The following is a 20,507-nucleotide window of genomic DNA, read 5'->3' as shown; positions in this document are numbered from 1 at the left end:
ATAGAAACGATAGAAGAAATTCGTCACATCGAGATCAAAATAACAGACATCAATCAAAAGACGGAAGAACAGATCAATCAAAAGATGGAAACAGATATAACAATAACCACAATAAAGGTAGAATAAATAATGTAGAATGAGATAGACCAAACGAAGATCCACCTGGCATTGATGAATACGAATACACATCCGAATCATCAAATGAAGATCAAGAAATACTTGACAAATTTTATAATGCGAACGAAGACACATGCAATACTATAGTGAATACACTAGAAAGTAACCCAACATGGATACTACCAATGTATCAGTGTAACAAACTCGAACAAGACTTTACAAAGCAAAAACCAGTATTAGAAGTTGATTTTTTACTGGACTCCGGAGCAACATTAAACCTCTTAAATGAAGACAATTGGAATGAAATAAAATACAACAACCTTGATATACATCTCGAACGAAACAACAAAACACTAACAGCAGCAAATAATACAACCATAGAAACATTTGGAACGATAATTTTAAATCTAACACCAGATAGAATATCAAACAACAGAAATAAAATACAACACAACTTTAACATTCATTTTTATGTTACTCAATGCAATCACAACATACTTGGAACTCCATTATTCAAGGAATATATAGAAACAATAATTGTAAATACAAACAAATTTACAAAAAACACTAATACAATTCTAAATAATGACATTACATTCTTCATGAACAGTACAAAAAGATACCCATACTACTCTAGACTATACCCAATTTATAACAAAGAATCAATCTATCTCGAAAAAGAACAACACAGATGCATAACATTTCCGATACCCATCTTCAGACAAATGGAAAAATCAAACGGGAAAGGTAATTTATAGTTCAAACTACTATTTCGAACCAATTAACAAGTATCACAATCTATCATTCACGGATATAAAAGACATCACAACAGAAAAAGAACACTTCATGGACATATTCTTAGTCAATAAAAATCAACACAAAATAACAATTAATGAAGGCTTAATTGGTTTTATGTATCAAAACATTTTTTTCAAAAAACAAAACAAAGAAATGTATCAGACTAATTCTATAGACTTATTTACAGCATTATATCACTTAACATATGAAAACGAAAATGATATCAACGAAATACTAAATATACAAGATAATGAAACAATTGAACAAGTAGCAACATTCGAAAGAAAACCAAATTTCAAATGCAAATTTAACATTAATAAATACACAAAATCAGAAAAAGAATTTATTCAAATGTTCGACTTTCAACATTCACATTTAACCCAAAACGAATTTGAAAAAGTTGTAACAATCATATTAGACTACGGACAAGTCTACGCAACAACAAAATTTGACGTTGGAAAAACAAAAGTGAAACTGAATCTACCCATAAAAAAAGATGCAATCTCCAGAAAACAAAGAAAAAGCAAAGTACCAATACACTTAAGAGAACGAATCCAGAAACTACTGGACGTACTAAAAAAGTACGACATAATTCCATCAGTGAACAAAGAACAACTATCTACAGGAAATACATTTACAAATCCAGTAATTATATTACGAAAGGGAGAATCATTGAAAATAGTACTAGATACACGATACTTAAATAGCATGATCGATGAATCAAAGTGTAATTGGGCAATCGAACTTGTTGATGTCGCTTTAACACGCATAAATGGAACAACATTCACAACAGCTGATCTGAATAGCGCATACAACCAAATACTACTAGACAAAGAATCAATGAGATACACTTATTTTACAATTGGCAATGAACAATATTGCTTTAAACGTTTATTTTACGGAATATCAACCGGACTTGCAGCATTTGCATCAATACTAACACAATTTTTTTTTCCATTAATTCGTAAAGGAACAGTAATAACATACGTTGACGATATATTCATTCAAACAAACTCATATAAACAAATGTACGAAACACTCATTGAATATCATAAAGTACTCTTAAAAGAGAAACTCAAAGCAGCGCCTGATAAAACATATTTTATGTTGAAAAAGGTCAAATTTCTTGGACATATCATTGAAGATAAAAAAGTGAAACCACTGACATCAAGAATTGACGGTTTTCAAAAATTAGAACCCGCGAAAAGTATGAAAGCACTACAAAGATACTTAGGAACAATTAACTTTCTTGCAAAATACGTATATGGCATGCAGCCAATATTGCGACCATTCTACAATCTTTTACACAAAGAAACTGATTTCTAATGGACACAAGAACATCAAAAAATTTTTGAACAAATGAAAAAACAATAACACACAAGTTAGAACTAACGATGCCAGACACCACAAAACCATTTTACATCATAACAGATGCATCGAATACAGGCATTGGAGCAGCCTTGCTACAACAACACCCAACTGAAAAGAAAATGAAATTTGTATAAGCAAATTGTAAATTATTTACAACTATAGAAATACGACTATCTACATTAATTAGAGAAAGCTCTGCAATCATTTTCGCACAAACAGAGTATGAATTCCTCTTAACAGGATCAAATCACACAATAGTACTATTCACAGACCATAAACCGATTATCTATCTTTACTCAAAAGAACAAACCAAACCATAGAGTTTATAGATTTCAACTCATAGGTAATGAAATTTCCATACTTACATATCATTTGGACAGAAGGAAAACATTTAGCCCTTCCAGACCTTCTCAGCAGAACAATAGACGAAGAACATTTTACTAAAACACGTGACATAACTGTTGAAAAACCAGAAAACATAAAATTCTTCTTTGCGAAGACACCATTTGCAAATAACCTAGAATGCAAATATAGTATATGTAATAATTCAAACGACGACAATACAGATCGCACACATTACCCAATACTAGCTAACATTAACAACAGTTACTTCGAAATTAACATCGACAAAAACGAATATCACCCAATATCATACGAAAAGTATCATAAAGAAAAAAAAACATATTTGATACCAAAATACAAACCGAAAATAAAGAATTGGCGATCTCCAACAATAGAGAAAGATGACTTCATTATTGAGAAAAATTAAAAAGGACCATACACAATTCGTCATGACGATGATTATCTTAGATAGATAAATAACATAACAATCCAACAAAAACAAAACTATGAAAATACAAAATTATCAGATATTTTCTACGACGAAAAAACAAAAGTAACAGAAAAACTAATCAAAGAAACTCAAATATTAGACCCTGGACTTCACAAAGTAAAGATGTGGAAAAAACATAACAGTAAACCACATTCAGTAACAATGGACATACGTGGAAATAAAGGACTATTCGCATACTTCAGAAAATACAAATCGATCATTATTGATGAAAAATCTGAACTAATCAAAATTGTAATAAATGTCAATAAAAAGTCAATACAAAGAATCTGTCTACCACTAACACTATAACTATGCACATTTTACGAAAACCTTTGCATAGACCTAGTAGGTCAGACAGGACTCGAAAAAACAAAACGAAACATAATGGAAAAATACTATTTTCCAAACCTTACAACTTGGATAAAAATACTAATGGCAGATTGTATACAATGTCAAACAAACAAAGTGTTTGCTAACACAAAATTGAAAAGTAAACAAGAACAACTAGCACCAACAAAAACTTACTTTAACGAAATGATAATGATAGATACAAAAGGACCAATTTAACCTACATCAGAGGGAAATAACTACATCTCTGTCATAGTTGACGCCTTTTCACATTATGTTACCATAATGTGTGCACCAAAAAACAATGGACACTATGCATTTACAGCATTATTTGAACATTGGTTCATGAAATTCGGACTACCCGAAGAAATCCGATCAGACAACGGATCTGAATACATCAATACAGAATTAACACATTTATGTAATTACTTCAAAATAAAGTTTAAACCAAGTACAACATATGCACCCCGGACAAATGGACTAGTGGAAGGAACAAATACAATAATTGGACAATTCATTAGAACATTACTAAATGAAAAATACAATAATTGGTCACGAAAAGCAAAATTCGTCCCATACGCGTACAACACACAATATCAAACACGACTAGGTATGTCACCTTATGAAGTTGTTTTCAGTCAGAAACCGAGAAAACCAACAAAAATGAAAATCGGAACAACAACGGACGAAATGGGTAATTGCAACCCATCGGATAAAAGTGCATGTAACACACAACCTACACATAGACACTTAGAAAACCATTTCAGCCATCCTAAAATCGCAAAATTACAGAAAGGAATATTCGCAAAATGGTTCCTAGACAAAGAAAAACACTACAACGATACATATCAAAAAATAACAAAAATCCTACAAAACAGAAAGAAGCTAACAGATGAAATGAACACTCGATTTCGATCAGCAAAACCCCTTGAGAAAAAAACTTTCGTTTTAGTCACTAACCAACAACAAATTGAAGGAGTATCGAAAAAATTATAACCCCTAAAAACAGGACCATATTTGATTGTTGATAAACCACAAGAAACAACATACATCCTGAAAGACAACAATAAAGAACAAATAACAATACACAGAAATCACATTGTACCATATTATCCAAAAGAAAAGCACATCAAATTAGAACTACAGAATTATCTTCTAGCAAAAGAAATACCAACACTGAAACAACCATACACATCAACTTACATTCAAAAAGATATCCACCAGCCGGATACAAAACATACACATCAATATAACCTTCGGAAAAGGAAGGTCACATTACCATAGCAAAAACGTAAAATAATAATTATAATATTAATAATAAATAATTATATAATATTAATGAACATATAATTCATTAAATGAAAATATGATATTCACATTAACAATTATTATTAAACAGCTAACCTTCAGGCTATTATCTCTACATTATAAGCTATTATGTTATATATCAATATTAATATATATATATATATATATATATATATATATGTATATATATATATAAATACATACTATATACAATCTATACTATTCAGGAATCATATTTATGTTTACCTATTTTAACACAGAGTACTATTTTGATAAGAGACACTATGTATTTTCCAGCTCTGTAAAAGACTAGCATGTACTTAAATAGACCCAGTATACATTCAGTAATTCTACTCTAATACACTTCCCTAACCCGAACCTGTGTGTATACCCCCGAAATTAAGTTATTCAAAAAGAACATCTATATTAAAACAATAATACTGATAAGACACAAAAAGTACAAAACACATCAATCAATGTGGAAAGTGTTAAAAACATATACACCTAACTCAATCTCTAACCTTTAAAAAACATACATTACAACAAACCTTGATATATCACTTGTTCACCAGATCGATCACACCAAATCTATTATAACTTTTCAAACTTATAATTCCCCACATTACCTAAACACACACCTATTAACACCTTCAATGGTAACAAATAATAAATAAATAATTCTAACAAAGCGGTGAATATTTTCTTCATCATCAACATCTTCTTCCTTCGTCATCAACATCTTCTTCAAACACCTCAAGTCACAATCACCTCTCACGATCACTATCACCTTCCATCCACCTCAGGACACATCCATCTACAGCACAAGCCGTCACCACATAAATCCAATGACAAATAAAACAACATATATCAAATAACAAATAAAACAATATAAATCAAATTACAAATAACTATTCTAACGCAAACAGGTTATGATACTAGCCCCTGAACCAAACACTAAAGATTCTTCACGGTAATTTCATGTAAACAAAATATCAAAACACAATAAAACAAAGCACAAACGGTATTTTGAGGTTCACAGGCTTGGAACTGGAATAGACGATTTTGAATTTAATTGAAGTAAAAAACAATAAACAAATAAATCAAATAACAAATTTCAAATAACAAATTAATTTCAAATAACAATATCCTCTACGATTGAGGACTCAGGGAATGGAATAGACATTTTGTAGAAGTCAACAATAATAATAAACAGTTTATTACAAAACAATAGATAAAATAAAAAGGGGAAAAATAAAAATAACACAAAACAGGTAAAGCACAATTACTACTATTACAAAACAGGAAAACACTAAAACGAATACGAAATAAAAAATAATGAGCTCAAATAATGAACACAAACAACATAAACATACAGGAAAAGAATAACTTCCTCTTTATAAATTGGAATAACTTCCTCTTTTTAAACGAGTAACATGCTAATACCGAATATATACAAATAATAATCCAGGTCAGAGACAAGAACACATAACACTGTTGCCAGAACTAAATAACACTGTTGGCAACATTGTTAGCCTACTAGCATTGTTTAACAAAATGCCAAATAACAACCAAATAGTGATATAACTTTGTGTAACAATCCAGTATGAATAGTGTAACAATCCAGTAAAAATAGTGTAACAATCCAGTAAGAACAATAAATATTACACGTAACAACCCAGTAAGTGATTATCCATTCGTTGTACCATACATGTGTTGTAACCTACATGTATCAATCCAGACAGTAACAATCCAGGGTGAGATGACTCATTACCTGAATTATATACAAATACAATTTAGTTCAAATTTCATTAATCGTCGGTCAAATGACCTTCGGCTAACTAGACATTTCACAATGACATTTTAACAAATTATACGTCATAACCCAAACCTAAATCATAAGCAAAAACGGACGTTAAAAAGACGGAGGTCATAGTCCTCATTAGTAACAACATACCTCATTAGTAAACGAACACATGATAAAAAGAGAAAAAAGGATGAAAACAACCATATTCATTATTAAGATGAAGAGACTTGAAGAACAAAGTACCGGGACAAACGGCTCCCAAGCAGACGCAATTAGTAACAAACTACAAATGTCAACCCAATTAACATTTTCCACCATTACCAGATGGTGATTAACAAAATAGATCTAACACAGATCAATTATGTGTTGAAGTAGACATTTCAACACAACCTCAACCATCAACGCATACTTAAGTTGCAAAAAAAAAGACTAATTAACAGTTTGCACCATTTGCACCATTTCTGCACCAACTAAAACAATTAACGAACCTATAGTTCATTAGCACTAAACTTTCAAAGGATTTACAAAAACGAGCAGATGGAGCCACCATCTTCATTGAACACCGTCATTGAACACCATCAATAAAAAACCTACTTGAAACCAATTAAAACCCGTAGGATAACTTACCTAATTGGTATTGGTAACTTCCTAATCGGTATATTACACATCAGAAAAACTATAACGTCAGTAACCAATCAAACATACCAATTACTTCCAGACATATCAATTACAAGAAGAATACCGTAACAAGAAAGCCAAAGAATATCTACAAAAGACACTAATACATCAAAGGATAACAATCCAAAATACTAATTACGACCAGGAAATTAGTAAAATTGACAACTTCAAGAGCCAAGAAAGACAAACGGAAGATATTTAAATGTCACCAACATGGTAGAGAGCGGCAAACATTTGAGTAAAAATCACAACTCCGATTTTGTCTTGTACAAATCACAACCTCTCTCAAATCAGAAAAATTTTCTCATTTTCAGCTAAGCTGACAACAAATTTAAAACTAACTAAAACTCTGTTTCTAATTCAACACAGTATCTTAAAATTCATAATTCCAACTCAACAAAATTTCATCGTCGACTCTCAATTGTAGAGACAATTCTTGACAAAGTCAAATTTTCATAAACAATTTCTTGCCTAATTCTCAAACAGAATAAAATTTCAACCGTTTCCTCCAAAAAATCTAATTCTCAGTAATTCCTGAAATCATTCAGAATAATTTTGTAATAACTGCTTTTAAAAAAATTTCTCTCACATCCTTACCAACTTTCTACCGAAAACAACTCGACAAACCAGGTAAAACTGGATTACCTTCATTTGATTCCAGAAAGACTTATACATCATTATAGTCACCATCATAATGAAACACCACCTATGTTGTCAGTTTCAGAATTTTTGAATTCATTTAGTAAAAATCAACTTGTCATCAGAATATCAGTCCAAATAGACAATTTTACTGAACTTGACTACCCATCTGGCAGTCATATACATTTTGACGACGATAACGTTCAACTAACGAATTTCAAAGTATCACCTCAAAATTATCCTTTTATCATAGAAGGAATAACAAAAACTGAACAAGAGATAAAACTCTTTTGGGGAGAAAAACATTTTGATTTACTCAAAAACACAGCACCGTGTACTGAAACAATCACAGAATTTGAAGTACTGAAACAACAGATTAACACTAGAGAGTGTGTCAACTTAAACGAGTTACACACAGTTTTTCTCGTAGTTTTAAAAAAGGAAGCTATAAACCTTATTGACGACAGAACAAAAAAAGTAACAACTGTAATGATACCACTCATTGTCATAGTCATATATCACGTATCACTCAAGCTCTCACAAAATTTGATAATGCGACACCGTTAAGTGTCAGTTACAAAAGTAAACAACTGTCACTTTTCAGTGGGGCATTGTATCAAATTTACACTAACAAACACAGTTAGATACACGAACACATAAAACAAATAAAATAGTTTCAAAAATTGATTTCACAGAAGCATTAGTAGCAACCTACCTACTATTATCTAAAGTAATATTTTTCTTAACTATTTTTCTTGTACCGTGTATCGTAGTAATTTCAATGTATCTAGCTATAGGAACCATAACTGAAATCGTACGAAACCGTAGAGTTGTCTATGCGAGCCCACCAGTACAATAAAAACACCTTATGCATGAAATACACTCTGATATATTCCACATATGTAAATCTAATATAGATATTATAGAACTAGAAATATTTAAATTTTTTAAAATCGCAATTATAATTTACTTTTTCATACGAATGTGTTTACATCTAATAAAATACTTTCTGTATCCATAAAAATTGATCCAATTCCTGATATTAAAGAATCCATCTACTACACCCTACACTCACAAAAATTCTACCTACAAATAGGATTTCCAGAAAACTCTCAATTATACGGTAACGTCATAATATATCAATTAAATCTCAGACTAGGCTACAACGAAATTTGGATATCAAACCTAGGAGCACAAACACATCCACAGGACAAGAATTAACACCACTCATTGTTTTGCAACCACCATTCATCAACATCCCACCCCACGGACCTGGCTCAGGAGCATAGCAAATAGCCCGCAAGAATTGCGTCATCAAGTAATAATCAAAGTAACAATCACCCAGAAAGACCACACCATAACGAAGTCACAGACTTAACAAAAATTCCAACTTCACCAGAATTAGATGATACACTAAATCCAGATAAGGAAAACCCGTATGCTGTACAACGGGAACGACGGGAAAGAAGAGAACTTTTAAGAGCACGACGTCGATCGTCATTATCATTTCCTACACAAGACTCAACATTAGTCTCATATGGCTCAACAGACATAGAATCTAATATAATAAGACCTTTATAAACAGGACACTCAGCACCACCAAGTAGAACAGGAACACCTACATTGCACAATTTTAGTCTCATTTCACCCAGTGAACACTCAAGTGTTAATTTAGATCATACACCAACACCATCCGAACTAAGAGCTAATCCTTTCTTACCACCAACATTTTCACAAAGACAAGACTTTAATTTTGTTCAAGAACACTTCCGAGTACAACCATTACAGTCACCTAATAGTTCACTTAGATCAGCAACATCACCACAATCCAAAAGTACAAATTCAACACCATTGAGAACAAATCAAACATCATCATCAAATACATCAGTAAGCGTACCAAGAGTTGAAATCCCAAACACCTTGCAACCTCCGCGAAATACAGCATTATTCCCATCATCATTCATACCCGACATTAGATTACCCTCAAGCCATCCAAGACGAAATCGATCTACCCCCATACTTAATTGTAACTCCCCAACTCAAAGCAGAACAAATGAACATACATATCTCTTCCCATTAGACCACAAAACTTGGAACCCACCCCCGCCGTTATACGAACCTACCAATCTTGGTGATACACTTACTAATTGGTCAAAAAATAGACTAACAAATACTTTAAATCTAACACATCGCCAACGCAACGCAGCACTTAACGCTCTAGCAACACCATCTCTCGAACTTAAATTTAACACAACGATAAAATATAACACTATCTTTAATCATCCATTTCACGCTACAACACCCTCTATAGTCACAACCACAATCCCAGCACCTTTCATCTGCATTGAATTTATATACAAATTCGATAGATAAACAAAACAAACTTTAGGGTTTGCAACATTTTACAATCCACATACCGGTCTATCATACACATGTCGCTTCAACTGAAAGCTATTTTTCTCATACTATTACTAATAATAATATACATATATATGAAAGTAGAAACAAAAATACAAATGGCACCAAGACTAAAAAATGAAACCCGACAACGCATTAAAGACCCTATCAACGAAAAATTGGAAAAACAAATCCAACATTTTAAAAATAAAAACAAAACAAAAAATTACAATACCATTAATAATTACCATATATTTAATCCACAAAAATATGATAATCTTCAACACTATTTATTTCAACACTATCATACCAACACTTATCCAAAATACCTCAACAATACTGAAGTAGAAGAATCAAATAAGACTAAAAACTATTCAAACTACGAAGTTATGTGGGAAATAGCCATTGACAAATGGACACGAAATTGGAATTTCTATAGAGAACGACTAACAGATAGTATACTGAATAAATTTAACATGAACAATAAAAGACAAAAAAGACAAACACAAATAGACTTTGTAGAATTAACTGGACAGAATATTAACGGCTCCGCAACCGGACCACAAGATATATTCATAGAACACTATGATTGTGATGCAGAAGAAATCACAAATGTCAAATACTACGAACTAAACAAAATTAGTACATGTAAATTCAAACCATTAAATCTCGATATGACAAAAACAGAAGTGCAATTATTATCAAAAGCACAAGCAGTAGAAATAAAAGCATACGCAGTTGCAGGAACAATTAAAGAACGCGTAGAATGGTGTTCACAACACACCGACTACATTAGAGCAAACAGACCACGTTATTACGTTTCAGATGCACAAAGAATAAAAATATTAGATGCGGACGAAGTTAGAAACGAACTCGCTAGAATAAACCTACTCAAAAACACAAGATATAAACCAACAAGATATAATATCTCATTCAACTATATCGCAAATCCACCACTTCAGAAAAAGATTGAAGAAATGCAAGGTCGAATACAATTCGATGTGAATACCCCCTTAGTACCGCCATACGGACGGATAGTTTATGACTACACAAATCCTGTTTGGATACCAAGCGCAATTAAAAATGCACAATCCAATTGTATGAAAGGACCACGAAAACAGAACAGAATAGATATATTAGATTGGACACTAAAAATACGTGAAGTATCACTAATACTAAACCTTGATAACGAAGAAATGTCATATATGGGAACAAAACTACCCTGAGATCTCCGTAAAGGAGAAAGCCTCCCAACACCATTAACAAAAGCAACAATAGTATGGGAACCACAAACCCATTGTCAACTATTTGAACTAATTAGATTTGATGCATTCATGGTGAAATACCAAGATAGATATTGGATAGAAACAAACGCTGAATGGACAACAGTCCAACAACCAGACATAACACAAAAAATAAAATTAAACAAAACAGACACGATCGCAACTAGATTCGAAGTATTCCCACTCGTCGAACGCGAGTGCGGCTCACTCCAATCATTACACAAAACAAAATATGATGATATATACATCATCTACGAATACGGATTCAATATGCATACTGGACAAAAAGTAACAAGAAAGAAAGATAAATTTGACGACGAAAAATTTATCCGAATAAAACCAGAACAAATAATATCAGATGGTAAACGATATGAAGACGAAAAAAACAAACAATACTACTATGGTTTTGTAAACGAAAACACACATTTGAACATGAAAATGGATCTTTACATGAGTAACATTTACTCACAAATAAGTCTACAAGCTATAGAATTCTATTCACAAATTTGCGAACAAACTAGAAACCTTAGACAATTAACATTAACACAAGTACAAAAGAACACTCCACTATTAGGATATATCCTCACTGGAGACCGATCAATATTTGTTAAACAAGAAGGAGTAAATGTGATGAAATTGTACAAATGCGCGAAAAAATCATCACCCCTATATGTACCGCAAACACGCAAATGTTATGAAAAAATACCAATTCTATACAAAAACAGAGTACAATACGTACACCAAATAACACGACAAACATACTTATGGGCGAAAAAAGTCCCATGTTCACATAGTAACTTTGATCAGTTAATATAAATTGATACTGAAGGAACAGCGAAATACAGAGTTACACCATACCCTGTAAAAGTTGAGACAATACTGAACACTATTTCACCTGAAGAAATATAACTAGACAACATGTTTTGTAAAGCAAGTTTGATAGAAAGTGGTAAATACAGTAGAGAACAATTGTTTCGAGAACGAAAAAGAGATCTGCTGCACGAATATATGCGAGACCGCGAAAAACCATTACAGGAAGCTACATCCGCCAACGCACAAAAACTACTAGAACTTGAACAACTCGGATTACTCCAAACATACAAAAATTATGAACAATCACTAAAATGGTTAAAAAATCTAAATATTAATGGATATAACTTCCAGATCGATCAACCCAGTGTAAACTGGAAAGAAATTTTTGACGGAGCATGGCTAAAAGAACAAATGTTATCAATCTTTGGTTGGCCATGGTACATATTAGAAAAAATGACAATCATATACGCCATGATTAGCATGATACTATTTTTAACAAATCTTATAATAAAATTCTACAACGCTTTTGCAATTCATAAAGCAATTGGCAAACAAGCTAGTATTACAAAAATACTTTTAACAGGAATATTTGGTGTCTTCTCACAGACATTAACACAAATAGTAGCACAGATTCAAGAAGAAGAAACTAGTCACGATAGTGACGAGAACTATTCACACTATACCAAACATAATAAACCACGGAAGAAGATTTTTCGCCGACACTCTTCAGATATAACACATATAACGGATCACAAAGACAACGATAAACCATCACAAATATATATTGACACTAATTATAAACACTATAATACAACTATTCGCAGAACAGATAAGGGACTACAGTTACGAACAATAGATTCACCACCGAAGAAACAAAAACCACCATTGCCAGAACAAAAATACAAACAAGAACCATTAAAAATTGAACCATTAGAAACAATAACTGAAAACAAACTACCCATACTACCACCACAACTCATCACTCCACCACCTGCATATCAATGTTTAGGAAATAATGTATCTTTTAATACACCTCAAACAACATCACTTCCTACACCACATATCACACCCAAGCGCGCCTAACATACAACAACAATCATCAACATTTCAGGGAAGTTCATATGAACCTCCCTTAGGTATTAGTAAAACAACACCATATGAAATTCCGCAACCATCATCTACATCAACAAACCAACAAAACCTCATACCATCAGTAAAGCTAATAGAAATACAAAACCCACCACCTATAGATTTCAATCAGTTAAAACTAGCAGCTAATAAAATGCATAACCGCAGCCATAGCTTAGACATTCTGAAAAATGGTGACCAACCACAAACGAATGAAGTCGTATACTTTGACACTCATTCGGCAGATACATATGAACTATAAATCTGCTCTCAACCACGAACAACTAACATGTTTTATACTATTTCAAAGACATTTTTTTTATTTCTAGACAATTTCTTACTTATCCAAAGTTAAATACTATCCACTAACTACCCATATTTTTTGTATTTTTCTACATTTATACTTAACACACCTGGTATATTCGACAGATATATGTAAAAATACAAGTAAATCTCTTACTACCTACAATATAACATACACATATAAGTAACACAATGGTACTAACCAACATATCCCTGTACGAATAAGAATGGACATTGTATTCATAAACCACAATACTGACAACTGAATAATAATAACTGTATAACAGATAATAACAACGATACCACTGATAACAAACTGAATTTGAGTTTGTTTGTAACAAACTGAATGAACAACGTTTCATTTATATGCCGATAACAATTAACTGTAACTAATACAAAGTTAAGAATATGTAACAAATTGAATTCCCTTTCAGCAAACAAGAAACGATATGGCACACAAAATGGACTTTGAGCCCGAGACTCCATACCGAGCAGATTCGCCCCACAGCTACGACGTTGAGGAAGGAGAACTCAGTTCCGGATCAGGAGGTTCAAGTCCAGGAACAATTCGAGATAACGGCTCTGATTGTAGCACGCAAACAGATGATCGTTTCGACAACCCACACGACAGGATAACAACTTTGAGAGTCGAAGTGGAATGTGCCACTTCCGATCAACACACACAAACAGCGTTGAACCAACCAGCACCCAAAGAGATTGCACAGGTTATAAAAGAACAAGTTACTAGGAAAAAACAAACAAAAAACAAACGTAATCAAGATTCCTTTTATAATAGAACAAACACTAACGTAACAGAACAAGGAACCAGCACTAACATACATAGTTACCAGAATAACAGACCACGTAAAGATAACACGCCGAATACAGTATACCACTCGCCACGACTACCTAACTATCCACCACTAGTACGACCACCTCCACCTAGCGATAACGAACACGAATTAACGCAATATCACGTTCAACAACGTATATCACATAGATATCCATCACATATAAGACCGAACAATCTGCACTTCCCGTACGCCGTAACGCTCCTAAGTAACAGCCGGAGATCATTTTTCCACCAATCTACTAACGAACAATCCCCTACAACAACAGTAATGGAAACAAAATGGCTTCAGGACAAAGATCCCCGAACACTGAATAACCCACATAACAGCACCTATAACCCATTGTTAAGTTATCGTAATTGGTTTGAGATGCCATTCGATTCACGGGACTATAACTTTGTAATGGCACCGTTACACACCCTAAAAGACCGTGTCTCTGAATTTTTTCCACCATTACCTTCTGAGCACACGAATACAGTTAAACGTAGTACCAAAAATATGGGACGCGATAAATACCATCAAACAGCGTATCCAATTTTGAAACAATTTTACAGTCTCACATAACGTTTTTTATACGACTACGACTATGAATTTAGAATACCTATAACATGCACATTTGATAATCTCGTAGCAAAGGCATCACAAGACCTTTCCGCTTACAGCGTTTTTGACCACCAGATTTTTCAAATTAGCTTCAACTTCCTACATCCGACACCAAAGGATGTTCAGAACAATAATTACAGAGTACATGAAACGAAGCTAGTTCACAACTTAATATACTATACGTTTTTACGCGACAAGAACAAGAACACGACAAAGAGTTTTATACACATAAACGATCAATTAACTTCACCCTATTTTCTTAATTACGAATACAGACTAAAATGGGAATACACAATTGATTGGAACACTCCGTAATTTCGACCCGGTAAAGAATTACTATATCTTCCAACCTAAGGAAGCGCCCGAACGACCGCTCATTGTACCTATAGAAGCCTTAGAAACGTGTGAGGAATATCACACTTGCAATTTGGAAGGCAGCGTAACAAACAGAGCTGTCCTGAACAGAATACACTTTAACAATGAACGCAAGACTTCAGATATCGAGAAAGAAATAAGAAACTCGGTAAAAGCATCAGTAACAGAAGTGTCACTAGATGAAATAACTGATCTCGTGGCATATTTTATTTCAAAGGATGGTCACTTCATCAAAGAATATCAACAATATAGGGATCGAACAAATCACACTAAACAAACAGAGAAACTCTAACAAAGAATATTCTGTAACAATCTTCAATGTAGTAACAAATTTCGTAATACTCAGAACAATATCATTGTAACATTGTCATAAATACTTATTGCTATACATCTAACTATAGATGTTCCTCTGCATATTTCACGTGCAATAAATATTTTATAAATGCTAGTAACAAAACCCATTTTGCAAACAAACCATAAATGTGATTGAATTCCTTTTGCACCAATATGACACTTAATGCGTAATAAAATCTAAAAAATATAAAAAACTTATTTTACTTTATCTTTCACCCCCTATTTTTGGTTACTTGTATACATGTATATATGCAAAGTTCTCCATAGTTAGATGTATGCAATTTTGTAAATAAAAAGAAAACAAAAATAGAACAAGGTATTAGTAATAAGCGGAATGAGTAACACAGTGTAATAACACACTATAGTAATGTGTACTCACAAACATGCACAATTCAATACCAACATAGATTACATGCTAACTCACTAAATAACAACATGAGTCACAACATGACAATCCTGTTATAAAATTTACTCGATTTAACATGCAATACATGTAGAATCTTCCAACACAGAACATAACATATGGTATAAAAAGTATTTAACAATAGTTACCAATACTTTCCTGACAATTATAACAAATGGTAAAACAGAAAAAATATTAAAACTGTTCACAATTCGAAATTTTCATATGATACTCTAAGACATACTATGCAATCACATGTAATACACCAGTAACAACTAACATCTATGTTTGTAAAAAATCCTCTGAATTATTTTCCTTCAAAAGGAAAAAAGGCATTATTTGGAAGACTGTATCGTATCCAGCGAACCTTTTACACAATGATGAAATAACCGTTAATGGGAATCAGCAAATGGGACATTTTTGCCTATATCCATTTTAAAGAAAGTAAGCGAGATATGTAACCAACAAAAATTTTACAGATACGACAAACGCGAAAACTAACATTGAACAATAGTTACTCCACACCAGTAGAAGTATGACAAAACAATTCGTCAGAACTAATAGCATCAGAAAAACTCCTGATTTCAGGAGACATCAAGAGTAATAATACATGTTCATCTTCAGTAACATAATTTAAAATGGCCAAAAAAGTCACATGTCACTAACCATTTCCATGATTGTAAACAGAAACTTCGATTAACAAATAAACTCACTACCCTCGATTCCTTCGTCGAATTACATGATTGCAATTTCGAAAAATTCTTCCAACCGCAAGGGATACCACGTATTATACGTATTAACACAGAACAATTATTAAACACTTTAACAACTAACAATATTAACCAGGTAAGTCAGGTAAGTCACCGGACATCAGGAGCGCCACAACACATCGACACTTCACCCACTGGACGTGGTACTGCAATAGATAGTTTTGTGGTTGTTGATGTTCGTTCCTTGCTTTGTGGAAAACCTATGTCTGGGACTTTACTCTTTGACGAAATTGATCACCAAGCGACACATTCAAAAAAAGAAAAAAAAACCCTTCAGAGAGATATAAAGAGAAATTGACTCATAGTACAGAAGACTTTCAAAAAACTCTAAAACCCGGAAAGATGGAGTCAGTGTTGACTTCCAACAAAAGGATTTAGAGACTTTACCTATGTTAATAAATATAAACTAAAATACTCAACCCTGATTGGTTAAAATTATGGAAATACCTTTCCTTTAAATGTTTAATTGTTTACCCGTTGGTAACACAACACGCTACCCCTTTAGTCGGTACCAGTCATACCTGATATAATAATAAAGTATATTTCTCTCTCTCTACTCCGCTCTTGTTTTAGTATTGAGATATACTTTAGACTTTAGCATTTCGGCCGGTGCACCGTCTACTGAAGCTCAGATAGAAGAGTAACAGACTAGAGATCTAGAACTTTAGTTAGTCAGGTAAGCCTTAAGATTAGACTATATTCTTGAGACACCATAAGACAGAAGTAGAGTAACCTCTCAAGGTAACCCTGCCTCAGCACACGGCTTACCACTTATGACAAGGAAAATTCTACAATGCTTAGTTCGTTTCACTGGTTTGCATTATTTCAATTCTTTGCTGTATGAATATTGCATTATTGCAGTAAACCTCTGTTGACTGTATATCCGATAGTTTTTATATTCTATTTCAATACACGCTACCCGATTAGCCCCATTAGGTAATCGTTTATCTTTGCTGATTAATAAATTGCTTTGGTTCCATTAAATAACTAACTTGAAATTCAAATAATCAATCAGTTTGATGCATTTTTGTTAATAACTAACACAGAAATCAAAGTTACAAAATTGTCTCAAACAAGTTGATTACTCTACTTTTTGATATTTATATACTAAGTTTTTTGTTTTTAACAAGTCTCTTCATCAAGAAATGCTCAGATCATAAAAAATATTTTAGAAAATAACATAATTCAGTAAACAAAAATTTGTTTCTCAATTGGTTTCATTCACCACCGATAATAAAAAAAATGACAAGTAAAGACAACTGTGAAAAAAGCTCGGTCTTTTTCTTAAGCTAAGCTGATAAGAAGTATAAATCGTGTCGGTTTTTAACCGTTCGCAAACTTGTTAAGCAATAAAACATCGGTATTTCAAGAACAAAATTTGAAAAACAAGTCAACATAAAATTGAAATTAAGTGCACAGCATGCAAACAAGATAATCACCTGAACAAATACATTTTCAAGGCCAAAAAGTGGAGCAGAACGGTGACTCTTGCATTTCTCGTCTGAATTGAAGCAATTTCGAAAGTACAGTCAGGTCAATGACTTAAAAAATGGATTAACTTAATTAACAGCATCAAAAAAATATCTGGCGGGGAACGCCTGCGTTTTTTGACCAATATATTATATTCATATGCTCAGGGGCTTTTTCTTTCAAGTCACGTGCTCTTTAACAGGATGTTTTCGGACAAATGGAACAAGAATTGAAACAAGAAAAAGTGAATTTGGACAAGCGGTCACTTTTGGTTTCTTTGTCTGAGTTTCGAAACAGCCAGACAAATTTAAACTGCCAATTATATGCTCAAACAAGAGAACACTCCATTTTCACTTGCATTATTTCAATTCTTTGCTGTATGAATATTGCATTATTGCAGTAAACCTCTGTTGACTGTATATCCGCTAGTTTTTATATTCTATTTCAATATACGCTACCCGATTAGCCCCATTAGGTAATCGTTTATCTTTGCTGATTAATAAAGTGCTTTGGTTCCATTAAATAACTAACTTGAAATTCAAATAATCAATCAGTTTGATGCATTTTTGTTAATAACTAACACAGAAATCAAAGTTATAAAATTGTCTCAAACAAGTTGATTACTCTACTTTTTGATATTTATATACTAAGTATTTTGTTTTTAACAAGTCTCTTCATCAAGAAGTGCTCAGATCATAAAAAATATTTTAGAAAATAACATAATTCAGTAAACAAAAATTTGTTTCTCAATTGGTTTCATTCACCACCGATAATAAAAAAAATGACAAATAAAGAAAACTGTGAAAAAAGCTCGGTCTTTTTCTTAAGCTAAGCTGATAATAAGTATAAATCATGCCGCTTTTTAACCGTTCGCAAACTTGTTAAGCTATAAAACATCGGTATTTCAAGAACAAAATTTGAAAAACAAGTCAACATAAAATTGAAATTAAATGCACAGCATGCAAACAAGATAATCACCTGAACAAATACATTTTCAAGGCCAAAAATTGAAGCAGAACGGTGACTCTTGCATTTCTCGTCTGAATTGAAGCAATTTCGAAAGTACAGCCAGGTCAATGACTACAAAACGGGTTTACTTAATTAACAGCATCAAAAAAATATCTGGAGGCGAACGCCTGCGTTTTTTTACCAATATATTATATTAATATGCTCAGGGGATTTTTTTCTTTCAAGTCACGTGCTCTTTAACAGGATGTTTTCGGACAAATGGAACAAGAATTGAAACAAAAAAAAGTGAATTTGGACAAGCGGTCACTTTTGGTTTCTTTGTCTGAGTTTCAAAACAGCCAGACAAATTTAAACTGCCAAATAGATACTCTAACAGGCGAACACTCCATTTTCACTTCAGCAGAACAAAAAACTTAAAAATTCCGGAAAAATTTTAGAAATTACCAAAACATGCACCTAAAGATATTAATTATGATTAAGATAGTGCTCCTATGCAAAAAATCAAACAATTTCCTCAAATAAATGTGTGGAAGTTGATGAAATGGCTAGCCAAAAGTAGAAACTTAAAATCAAATAATAAATAGAGAACAATTTTGAAGAAACAGTAGCCAAAACAGTGTTTTTAAGGAGAATATAGACGAAAAATTAATGAATTTTCTTACAAGCTGGACAAAAAATAATAATGTCCTGAACGCTTATTTCTCTTATTTGTGTTGCCTGAAAGACAATTAAATCGCATTTGGGTATTTGAATTAATGTTCATGATACTTTAGAAATTTCCAGTTTTGCTATCATTGTGATCATCTAACTGTCTTTTGATACTGATTTCGGTTGTTATGTTTATTTTTTTCTGGAACTGGCTGTGACTTTGATAAAAAAATTTTGGAACAGAA

The sequence above is a fragment of the Convolutriloba macropyga genome, chromosome 2, assembly GCF_964194025.1.
Source record: "Convolutriloba macropyga chromosome 2, txConMacr16.3, whole genome shotgun sequence".
In the NCBI taxonomy this organism is placed as follows: Eukaryota; Metazoa; Xenacoelomorpha; order Acoela; family Convolutidae; genus Convolutriloba; species Convolutriloba macropyga.
This window is presented reverse-complemented; position numbering follows the sequence as displayed.